Source organism: Mastigoproctus giganteus, chromosome 3 (genome assembly GCF_048544385.1).
Source record: "Mastigoproctus giganteus isolate SK-2022 chromosome 3, ASM4854438v1, whole genome shotgun sequence".
Classification (NCBI taxonomy): Eukaryota; Metazoa; Arthropoda; class Arachnida; order Uropygi; family Thelyphonidae; genus Mastigoproctus; species Mastigoproctus giganteus.
Window position 1 is genome coordinate 72,768,494 of NC_143577.1, and position 12,358 is coordinate 72,780,851.

A 12,358-nucleotide genomic window follows, 5' to 3' on the forward strand; every position below is an offset into this window, starting at 1 on the left:
CTCAGACTTACTCCACATAAAATTAATTTAAGTATAATCATTCAGATAAATTAACAGCCAACATTCTTTCATAAAACATTAGCTAAAACCTACTAGGACTATGACATGCAGGATATTACTGAAGTCTGATGACATAAGAAAATCTGTAATAATAAAAGGCTTGCTATATTTTTATAAGGAAAAATACATAACATCTACATCTTTCATCCAATTAAAATAGGAAATGCCTCAAAAGAAACTTTAGAAAGCAAACAATGATTTCAAAGTCTCAAAACATTTAATAGGAACATGTAATTAATAAAATTAAAAAATGACAGCTGAATTATTTTTCCACTGGTTTCAAAAATTAACTATAGACACTGTTTTTTAATTTTAAAACTAAAATTTTATTTATAAACACTAAAATATATAATTATACACTATTAAAAATAAATTCATATTCATTTTATAAAACATATTTCTATTTTTATTTATATATATAAACGATAGTAGGTTATGCTTTTAGTATGGAGAGAGAACAGCCAGTAGTGTAATCAACCAATGGGTTAGCTAAAATGGAAAGGCAGTCATAAAACAACACAATTCGAACCTGCAACACAGAAAGTCAAAAATATTATATTATAAGTGCTTAGTGCTGTACTTCAGATGATTTCAACGTCGTTAACGAGGGCCAGCCTTCAAAATGCAGCAAAAATTAAGGCCTCTGTTTCTAACATGAAATATACGTAGCATGTGGTAAAAAGATACCAGGTTTTTAATTTATTGCTAATGTTCAGAAGCCAGGTTAATCGTAATACTAACGTATATATCATGGAGTATTCCTTCATATATTCCTCTTATTACAACTCCTGTACCTATTACTTCTATTCTATATATATATATATATATATATAAAAACCAGAAGATTTCAAATTCCAAAATAATGCTATAAATAAATACACAACCTTGATAATGTTTATCAGGTTTAGAATAACAGGTACTGGATAAAATTTACAAATATTAATGGATGGATACAGCTTCACATCGTTACATAACAAATGGGTAGGATGAAATTTTTCATAAATCAAAAAATAAGAAATAATAAAAATAATAGTATGTTATAGCTAGTTTCCCCTCCTAAAGTATTTTCAATGTCATTTTATGTTGGATATAAAGAAGTTTAGTAATATTATTATTTATAAGTTTGGTGTTATAATTTTTAATTCATTACAAGACTGATCTTGAGCAGTTTCTTTTTGTTAGCCGACATTCACTAGTAAAAATATGAGTTTGCAAAATCACATCAGGTTTGACACTCTTGTTTGGTTAGGTCAGGGTTCAGATCTAATCAGACAGGAGAAATTCATGAAGGCTTTTCCAATAAGGAATGTAATTAGCAAATGTTAGTGGAGTACAGTCCACTTTCCTCCATGAATTATCCTTGGTTATTCAGACTTGATTTTCACAAAATGCAAATTGGCCAATGAACATGAAATCTATACATGTCAAACTGTGCATATGCCTTGCAAAATTTTTGATTAGGTTACTGGATGCAGTTTTCTAGTACCCTGGTTAATATCCCACATGCAAAGAACAACTGCATGATGCTACAAGAAGACTACCAGAAGTCTTGCCTTGCAACAAATTCCATCAGCCCTATCCTCAAAAGCCTTTCACATGAACATGACTAAAGTTGTCAATGCCCCAAAAACTCAAAAAATGCCAACCAAACTAACTGCGAAAGCTAAGCCAAAATTCATTCACAATTTACTGAATTTTAATGATTTAAAGGACATTGCAGACAAGCTGTGTCACCCTCAAACATCAACACACGTTTGTCTGTGTATGTGTGTGGCCTGCTCACACATTGGGCTATTTTAGATGACACACTTTTTTCATGTTCCAAAATTTCACTCAACAAGGGGTGAGTTATGGATCTGTGTACTAAGAGGGGAGAAAAACCCTACCCTACATATTGGGATGGTTCAAGAACTGCAGATAATGGCAGAATACAGTGGACCTCCGATTTACAATATTAATCCATTCCAGAGACACCATCGTATTGTGAAAATATAATGTGAACCCAATAATACATTGTGTTTTTTGGTAATTCATTCAAAGACCTCAGAAGTTGAAATTTTCGCTATATAATTAAGCTATTTATCTCTCTAAAATGTGATTTTTATAATGGAAATTGTACATATTGATTAAAAAAATTGATTAAAACTAATATATTAAAGCACAAATCACTTCAACTAAAGGATACAAAAACAAACATGCGGCCAACACATTTACAAATGCTGTTATTGGCTGAGAGAAAGTATCATGTGGCCCAGTCGGCAAAAATCGTAATCTCATCCCATCATAAAGTGCAATAAGTAGGTGCCAGTTAACATGATCACTGGTTGGTAGAATTGATTGCTTTAATTTCAAAAACCAATTCAAATTACTATAATGCACTAAACATTCATTCGTTATGTTGGGTTATAAGAATCAATTTTGAACGCCTCTGTGATATTTTTCTAAAGAACATTTCTGGAGGTCACCACAATAAAACAATAAAAACAATTTGCAGTTTCCGGTTTATCGGGCTTTTTGATTAATGCAATCTACAACAGGTAGTAAACTCGATTTTTTTGCATTTGCGATAATACTGATAGCTAGAATTCTGTGGGTTTTTACATTATTATTGTGAAATGTGTTTCCTCTTCCTCTTCAATCATATAAAAAACATAAATAAATTATCATAATCTTCTCTTCATTCCTACTTGTTAAGATTCGTAAAACTTGTTACTCTGTATCTCACTTACCCATATCATGTTATTTGCAATTCGTGCATGTCTCATATTTTTTGTTATTGAATGCTTATCTTTTTTTTTACAAACATAAAAAAATAAAAAAAAGTCGATGAACAGAATTATCAGTTATAACTGCAATATAATAACACCAACCCTATAACAGAAACTTTATTAAAATAGTATAGTATAAAACCTGATCAAATTAAAATGATAAAATAAAATAGACTGATTGTACAATAAAAGCAATAAGATAAAATATAAAGAACAGCAATTACACTATATGGACTAAAAGCGATAAAAACAACCGGAGCTTTCACTGCCTCCTTTATCAACAGTAAGACTTAATTTGTCATGGTACACCTTTAAATAACTGCAGGTTCATGGCTCGCAGCACGTTACCGTAGGAGTAGGAACAGTATCCTCCACACACGAACTGGAACTCAGAAATGGCTAAGGATCATGCCAGGCAGAAACATTTATCCCGTCCAACAATACAGTTTCAAAGAGGAGATGAATATGGATCCGCTGTCTCTATTAATGGTATTATGCTCAGAAGAGTAAATCTGCAAACTCTTGAGCCACTTTCAGTTCCAAAATCCATGCGAACGATCAACAATAATGGCATCGTCAGGAGAAATTTAGTGGTTGTCCTCCAAAAATGTTCGACCACAGCAGATTTCCCATAATATGTGGCCTTTATTGCATTAATATGCTCCCCACATGCGATTTTTGAAACAGCGTTTTATCTCACCAACATAGCACACTCCACAATCTGGGCACTTAATCTCATATACGACCCCACTTGTACCTTCCATGGGTACAGGATCTTTAACCTTTGACATAACCGCATTATAATAAGGTACAAGCCAACCATCACAAGAATAGTGTTATTAGGGCCTTGTATAGGACTGGGTGCCACTGAAGTGCCCCCAATGAGAGAAAGGAACAGATTATATGAATTGCAGCAGATCTCAGGAAATGTGGATATCCCCCAGAGGATCTTGGATAAATATGTTTGAGAAGTGGAACACAGACGAAGAGAGCCGTTCACACTAGGGCTTGCAAACCGGTTTTATAAACCGGTTAAATCCGGTTTTCATATTGAGTTGTTAAAACTGAAACCGAGCTTCTAAAACCGGATTCGAATATTTTTTTAGTTAGCTCTCGAATATAGTTTTTTGTTACGCACATTTTCTTTTGTTTGTTCGTTTGTCTGGATCGTTCAACTGCTTTATGTTTTAAACATGTTTTTTATTTTATTTTATGTTTAGGTACGAATCTCATGGGCAAGTGGCCCAAATCTAGGAGGGGTACCTTTTATCTTCCCACCTGTATCATGGCACGATGCAGGTGTATTCATTTACGACTGAAAGTGAAAGTGTGTTTAGGGTCAAACGGCACCAGGGGTTCCCCCCAACTCCGCGTAGTTTACATTATGGGTGAACCAGTTGACTGGAAAAGCCAGAGATTTAAAAGTGTGTGGGAATTGTATTTGTGTGGTGTCGTGTACCGGTGTTCATCTGGTCATTTAGCCACTGGACCCCTGCTGAGACCCAACGTTGCCCCACTTTCTCCCCGTGGAGGCAGACCAGGAACCACTTGACTTAAGTTACTCTGGCAGGTCCTGCAGCTTAATTTCCTGAGATTTCGGCGGCTAGGTCCTAAAAAAAAAAAAAAAAAAAAAAATTGAAGATATACATATATATACATCCATGCAGTTGTAATTACTTTGAATATTTGCATACAGCGTATAGCGTCCATGCATTCAAACGGCAGGAGCAGGGCAATGCATGAGATAGGCCGAGACTGGGCGAAAATTATTTTTGATTTGATTAATTTAGGATGTAGGGCGTTTGCGTCGTGTATAGGTAGAGTGGGGGAGGAGAGGCAGAAGGCTTGGGGGTAAAGGTAGAAGTATGGGGGCGACAGAGTAGATGTCCCCAGGTGGTCAGTGAGGCATATCCATGCCTCACCAGAAGGAAAAGGAGGGTCGGCGGAGAGAGGGGGGACAGGGTGTCTCCCCTCTTCCCACCTGTGTTTGGGTTTAAAATAATCGAGTCAGGTGCTCGATTTTGTTCGTCAATATGGCTTGGTGGCAGCGAACTGCACGGTCCAGGTCGGTGTGTTCCTTTGACAAGTCCAGGGTTGTGGTCATTCAAATGGTTGTAAGCAGTGTCCTTTATTCTTAGTAGAGTCGGTTTCCTTGTAGGTTCCACGATGCGGCAGTCATGACATTTCGTCGTCGTTATCAGTTCTCAGCTTGAATTTGTTTTATTGCTGTTGGTCATGGTTTGGTTGTTGTACGATGAGGGTACTACTGAGTGAGTCGGAGCGATAGCGTAAAAGAAAATGCTCAACATTTCTCCGTTCCATCTATCTTGTTCGCCAGGCAAGTTATGGAACCCGCCTTATTGATGGTTACCCACCAGAAACAGATTCGCTGAATATTGCATCAAATTTCAATCGTAGAAAGCTTTTTGCTTCTTTATTCGTATTAAATTTGCGATCAAATGTTCTCCAAAAAGCAGCTTCACCAAATTTAGCTTTTATGTAATTTTGAAAATGCAATAGATTTAATTGGGGGAAAAAAATTGCGAGTAAATAAATAAAAAATTTCTTTCGTGAAAATTTTGAAACTTGCCTCGTTTAGACTCTTCATTCAGTGCTTGCGGGAGTGACGCATAGTATTGTGCCTTTGTTATCTTCAATATTTTTATTTAAAATTGTCGGTGATATAAATTCCTACTAATTAATATTTATTACTCTTAATATGTCTAAGATGAAATCAAATGTATGGAATTATTTTGCTCGAAAAAGCAAAGATGAAGCACAGTATTCGAAATGTCAGAAGATAATGAAGTCGTCTGGAGGATCTACATCATCTTTGATGTTGCATTTAAAGAAGATGCATCAGATTGACATTAAACAAGATAACAGTGAACCTCCCGTAAAAATGGTAAGAACATTAGAAAACTTTATTGTTAAAAAATCTATGGAAGAAGAGATTTCAAAATTAGCTGCTTTAGATGGATTTTATTTTAATTCAATTGCCAAGAGTGAGTTTATACAATCAAGCCTTCACCTTCAGAGAAATAAATACGATAAATTACCACCAGCCTCAGTGAATGGAATTAAAACATGGTTCTGAATTATTATAAAACTAAGAAAGAACTCATTCAGCATTTCAAAAATTCATTGGTTTTGGGTGCACGGTATTCATTGATTCTGGACGAATATACGTCTATACAAAATAAAAGGTATATGAATATAAATGTGCATTCAAAAGACAATCATTGGTCGTTAGGTCTTATTGAGATTAATGGTTCACTTGATAGCAGAAGAACTGAGCAAATTGTGAATGGACACTTGAAGGATTGGTTTGAACTTCGATGAGGATATTGTTGCCTGCACCACCGATGGAGCAACAGTGATGATTAAGTTTGGGAAGAAAATTGCGCCTAATCATCAACAATGTATAGCCCATTGTATACATCTGTCAGTTATAGATGTACTTTATGAAAAAGCAATTAATTACGGTGCCACAGTCTCTGAGTCTCCCAAAGACAATGAAGGAAGTAGTGATGATGAAGAAGTTGAAGAAAGACAGCAAGGCATGCTTTATCAAACCGACTTTACCAATGAGCTCAATTATTTCTTCAATCCAATGGTCAATATTGCACAAACTATTAACAAAGTCAGAAAAATTTGCAAGCTTTTTCGGAAATCGCCTACCAAAAATGACATATTACAAAATTTTTTTAAAGCAAAATTTAATGGGAAAAAATATAAACTTATATTAAATTGCAAGACTAGATGGGATAGCATCTTCTATATGATTGAGAGATTTTTGAAATTGAAATATTGCATTCCAAATGCTCTATGTGCAGTACTGTCAACTGAAGCTCTGTCTGACGATGACTGGAAAACACTTGAATTGCTATGTGAAACTTTGCGACCAGTTGAAATGATTCTGAAGATACAGACTTACTTAAAGCAGAGTCTTCAATAGAATTTCTGCTTGCTAAGCTCGATACAGCAGAAAACCCATTGGCTTTAAAGTTTCACCAAAGCCTTTTGCAGCGTTACAATGCAAGACGAAATTGCCAAACTGTGGCTTTGCTGAGCTATCTACACAACCCCAAAAAGGTTAGGAAAGAAGATTCAGGTTCAAGAACTTTTGATTTTCCAAGTAAGCAAGTTTTGAGAAAGCATGCTGAAGAGATTTATCAGAGATTATTTGCAAAACATTCCGAAGGAGTCTTAGCGTTGAATGAAGAAACTGAAAATAAATGAACTGTTCTTTTAGAAGAAAACAAAGACTCGTCTAGTTCCGATGTTGGAGATACACTCATGCGAGAGTATGATAGTGTAATAAAGAGATTAACTGAAGAGCCTTTTAAAAATATCTGAGTGAATTGAAAATCAGCAAAGAATTTAAAATTTTGTAGGCAACTAGCAGTAGAAATGAAAAGCTGGAGAAAGTTTATAGAGCACTGCTGACCATTAAACCAACAAGTGTCCAATCTGAGAGAGTGTTTTCGATCACTGGTCTCTTTAACATAAAAATAAGGTCAAGTCTTTTTTCACATTATTTTTATTTATTTATTATTATAGGGCTTATTATTTTTTTGTTTACTATATGAGAAGATAGTTTTTATTCAAAAACTAAGGATTTGAATACAATTTGTAATTTTGTATAATCTCAAGCTGGTTACTTTTTTGGAGAATTTTAATTTTTTTATTTTTTTTACTATAAGAGGTGATAGATTTTGTTTAAAAGATTTGATTACGATTTGTACAAAATACCCAAGATAAAATAAATACCTGTGTTATAAGCTTTTAATTATTTTCCCTAAGTCTGAGAAAATCGGTTTTAAAACCGGTTTTAAGAGTAAACTTCGGTTAAACTCGGTTTTATGCAAGCCCTAGTTCACACCCATTGCCACCACATACATTCCCTACTATCCAGGCTTAACTGAGCAAATCGCTTGAGTATTACGTGCTTGTCAGATTCACTGTGTGCAACTACCAGGGCAAAGATTGCACAGTCATGTCAAAGGTTAAAGACCCATACCCATGGAAGGTACAAGTGGGGTCATATATGAGATTAAGTGCCCAGATTGTGGGGAGTGCTATGTTGGTAAGACAAAACACTGTTTAAAAAATCGTATGGAGGAGCATACTAACACAATAAATGCCACAGATTATGGGAAATCTGCTGTGGTGGAACATTTTTGGGAGGAGAACCACCAAATTTCACCTGGGCTGCCATTATAGTCGATTGTTCGCATGGATTTTTGGAACTACAAATGGCGTGAGAGTTTGCAGATTTGATCTTCTAAGCATAATGCCATTAATGGCACTGCTGATTGATGCTTATGCTCTAGTTGTTATTTTAAGGTAACGTTTGCATTATAAACTGAAAGAAGGCTTTTCCTATAGCTAGGTGGATACTATCTAACTTCCTGTGCAATTTTTCTCTATTTTATCTATTTTATCAGGTATTTCCTTTACATATTATAAAGTTTGTCTCATTAGCCTTAGCATTCTGCTGACCGTATGCTAATACGTTATTTCACGGGTTGTTGCATCGTAAACATAGAGATTAGGCTTAGCATGTTGGTTACTTGCTACTGCTTAAACTCTGATAGGAAATGCTCATTAACACCAGTTATTAAGTCCGTTGATATTAGTGAATCACTACCACATCGGTGTCAGCCCATCTCAACCAAACTGCACCATTTCATTATTCCTGTTTCTATAGGAGCATTCTCACATCTGAAATATCCCCCCCCCCCCCAACGTGACCTGGAGGATAGCCCAAATCTTCAAAATCTCATTGCACGTCTCCAAATTTACTCACGGACTTGTGAAAGGTGACGTTCGAAAGCTCTTGAAGTCCCTACATAACGGACAAACTCGTTAAATCAGATAACTTAATAATCTGAAATATACATGAAATGGAAGCAGAAGGCACAAAAATAATGAGCAACAGAAATCAAACCGACCCAGATACCTTACTGACAACCCAAGACACGGATCAAGACATAGATATTAATAAGAGGGCAGAAAACCCAGAAGAATCAAAACAAAGAACAATCGGCAAAAGAACAAAACCAAAACTTATTTCGGCTAATTCAGACCAAGAAACAACAAGCACCAGAGAAGCTAAAGGCGCCCAGGAACCTAGCAAAGGAGCGGAAGAGCAAAAACAAGTGGAGAAAGGATCCCCCCCTTGACCCCACCCTCCCGCAGGGAACAGTACTCGATCAAATGCTGGTACTCAGATCGGCACTAGAAACCATAATAAGAGACAACAGCAGTAGAATTTCCTCTGAGATTAGAGCTAAAATAGTCCTACAAGGGACAAAGCTCAAGAAAATTCTACTGCAAACCAATGTAGAACATCAGAAAGCTATTGCAGCTCTGGAAACATACAAGGCTGATGGAGGCATTCAAATGCAACAGCGCACCCCATCCTATGCCAATGCATTGAGGAGTACACCGCCAGAGGTAGAAAATATGACCAATGTCCAGACTCAGAAAAGGAAAACGCCAAATCTAGTAATCCTACGTCCCACAGAGGAGGAAAACAACACCAGTGAACAAATTAAGCAAAAGGTAATTGAAAACATGAACAGAGATTTTGAAAACACAAGGAAATAATAAAAACTAGAAACCCAGGGATAGTAATAGAAATGGCAAGTAAAGAAGAAGCCGAACAGATCCTAACAAATACCAAAATAACAACGCTCGGGTTAAGGACGGAGATCCCGAAGAAAAAGGGTCCCTCCATAGTCATGTTTGACATTGACTCTGAGATGACAGCTGAACAGCTAGCACAAGGGATCTACAAAAAGAATCTAAAACATGAGATCCCACACAAAGAGGCCAAAAATCTTATAATACCGAAATTTAAAACAAACACAAGAAATAGAATTGACAGCAACTGGACAGTCGAGCTGACCCCAGTTGCTTGGTAAGCGATCAAGACACAATCAAGAATCTACATCGAGTGGAGCTGTCTGCGCTACAGGGAGCACGTGACCATTCCAAAGTGCTTTCGCTGCTGTAAGTTTGGCCACACTACACACACCTGCTCCCAGAAGGAACCGACCTGCGGCCACTGCTCCGAAAAAGGGCACAAGTTTAGAAACTGTCCAAATAAAGCTAGCGAACCTGTCTGCGCCAACTGTAAAAGCCTTAAGTTAGAGAATGCGCACTCCTTAAGAGACGCAAAATGTCCAACATACATCAGAACCAAGGAGTTATACCAATCCAGGATTGATTATGGGTTCTCTCCCTAAAGAAACCTTCAATACCGGGATACTGAAAATACAACAGCTTAATGTGCAGCGTGCTCGGGCAGTGGTCGAGTAGATCAGAAAGAAGGCAGATGAGGAAAACACTGACCTCATAATCGTACAGGAACCATACACCCACCAAAAACAGGTGAGGATACCCCATATCTTACAAAATTGTGCACTGCACAGAGGATACGTCTTGGGCGGAAATAATCGTAAGGAATACGGATATAACTGTTACAAAAATCCAGCAGCTCTGCACACTTTGGGCAGCCTGTGCCCAGTTAATCACTTCGATTGGAACCATTTATGTCATAGCTCTCTACTGTAGACCTGGCATAGAAATTGACTTTGCCACAGCGTACTTAGAGAACATACAATCAATCTTAGCCAAACACAAGATAATTATTGGGGCAGACGTGAACTGCAGATCACCACTGTGGAATAGCCGCACCCCAGACCGCAGAGGAATGGCTAATGGACAGAAGTTGGAAGATTTTCTAACAAACTCGATATTCACTGTTATTAACCAACCCTTCTGTCTCCCAACATTCTGCAACACGCTTTGGGAAGCAACCATAGACGTCACTATGGTGACAAAAAATATAGAGAATTATATCACAGACTGGACAGTCCAAAGTGATTGGTCAACATCTGACCATAGGACAATTACATACTCCATAAAAAGAAACCTACAAAGAACACCAATAATAAGGCAGATGCAGAGCAGATTCAATGTTCACAAAGCTAACTGGGACATATTTAAAGAGAATCTCCATAACCAGGAGCAACTCTACATGGAAATGCACGGAAATCTGGCTCCTGAGATGGAAAACCCCGAAACACTGCAAAGAGAAGTGATCGAAATGATTACCACGGCAGCCGAAGTAGCCACGAAAAGAAGAGTATCCAACACCATGGTGGACACCAGAGCTCCAAAGACTGGGAAAGATAGTACAAGCGAAACAAAAAGAATTCCAAAGGGCAAGAAGAACGTGGCCGGCAGCGGAAGTTGCGAAATTGAGAAACCGATATCGTCAACTCAGAAACCAGTACACAGACAAAATCAAAAAGAGCAAACGGGAAAGTTAGCATAACTTTGTCCAAACAACAGGAAATACTTACCCCTGGGGGGGGTGTACAAAATCACAACCAGCAGGCTGCCCAGAGGCAAAGTGACAACGGCAGCCAAAACCCCGCAAGGCACTATGACGACAACGTGGAAAGACTCAGTAACAAATATTCTTGCAACAATCATACAAGAACCGCCAACAGAGATGACATTGAAGCAGACAGAAATATGCCAAACAAACGCGCAATATGCAAACACCCAAAGAGAAACACCATTCACTCTTGAAGAGATACAAGAGGCTACAAGCAGAACAAAAAACAAGCAATGTCCAGGTTCAGATCTAATCGAACCAGAAATGATTAAAAAGACAGCAGAATATGTTCCCAACTCCTTCTGTGACTCTATAACTGCTGCTTGGCACAAGGCCACTTCCCAACTCAATGGAAAACAGCTATACTAAAATTGATATCAAAAAGCCCAACAAAACCACTGGAGTTACCAACATCGTATACACCGATAGCCCTGTTATCGACAGTTAGCAAGATTTAAGAAAGGCTATTGCACAAGAGAATCGAACACTACTACACAGAAGCAAATCTCAGCACTCCAAAACAATATGGCTTTAAACAGGGTTCTTCAACTACAGATGCAATTCTGGATCTTCTCAACAAAGCCAAGCAATGCACCAACAAGTATTTTCTAGTGATTGCAGTGGACTTGGCTGGGGCATTCGACACCCTCTGGTGGCCGAGCGTCCTGGCAAGGCTCTGTGCTGCATCTTTGCCACAAAATCTTTATGACAGCATAAAATCCTATCTCAGGAAGAGGGAAGTGCAGATCCTCACGCCTTATGCTAGCCTCATCCGTCTTGTCCGCAGGGGCTGCCCCCAGGGATCGGTCCTGGGGCCACTCCTGTGGAACACTGTTCTAGATGACTTTCTCTGCAAGGACCTGGGAGATGTGGAGGCACAGGCCTTTGCTGATGATTTGATCTTATCCACAGCAGCGGACTCAAGAGCAAATCTGGGAAAGCAAGCCAACAAAGCACTGCAAACCCTACGGGAGTGGGCCAAAATAAACAATCTAAAAATAACACCGGAAAAGACCAGCTCCGTCCTTCTTAGAGGAAAGCTTAAATTAAACAGGCCGCCACAAATCAAAATAGAAGGTACCACTGTAAGACTAACCAACCAGATAAAGTACCT

General features: G+C 37.8%; 1 protein-coding gene across 1 annotated transcript in view; it reads right to left on the reverse strand.

Annotated features, from left to right (window-relative positions):
* Window positions 1-12,358, reverse strand: part of LOC150088081 (calpain-5-like) — a 153,017-nt gene that overhangs the window by 75,099 nt on the left and 65,560 nt on the right. The window lies entirely within an intron of this gene.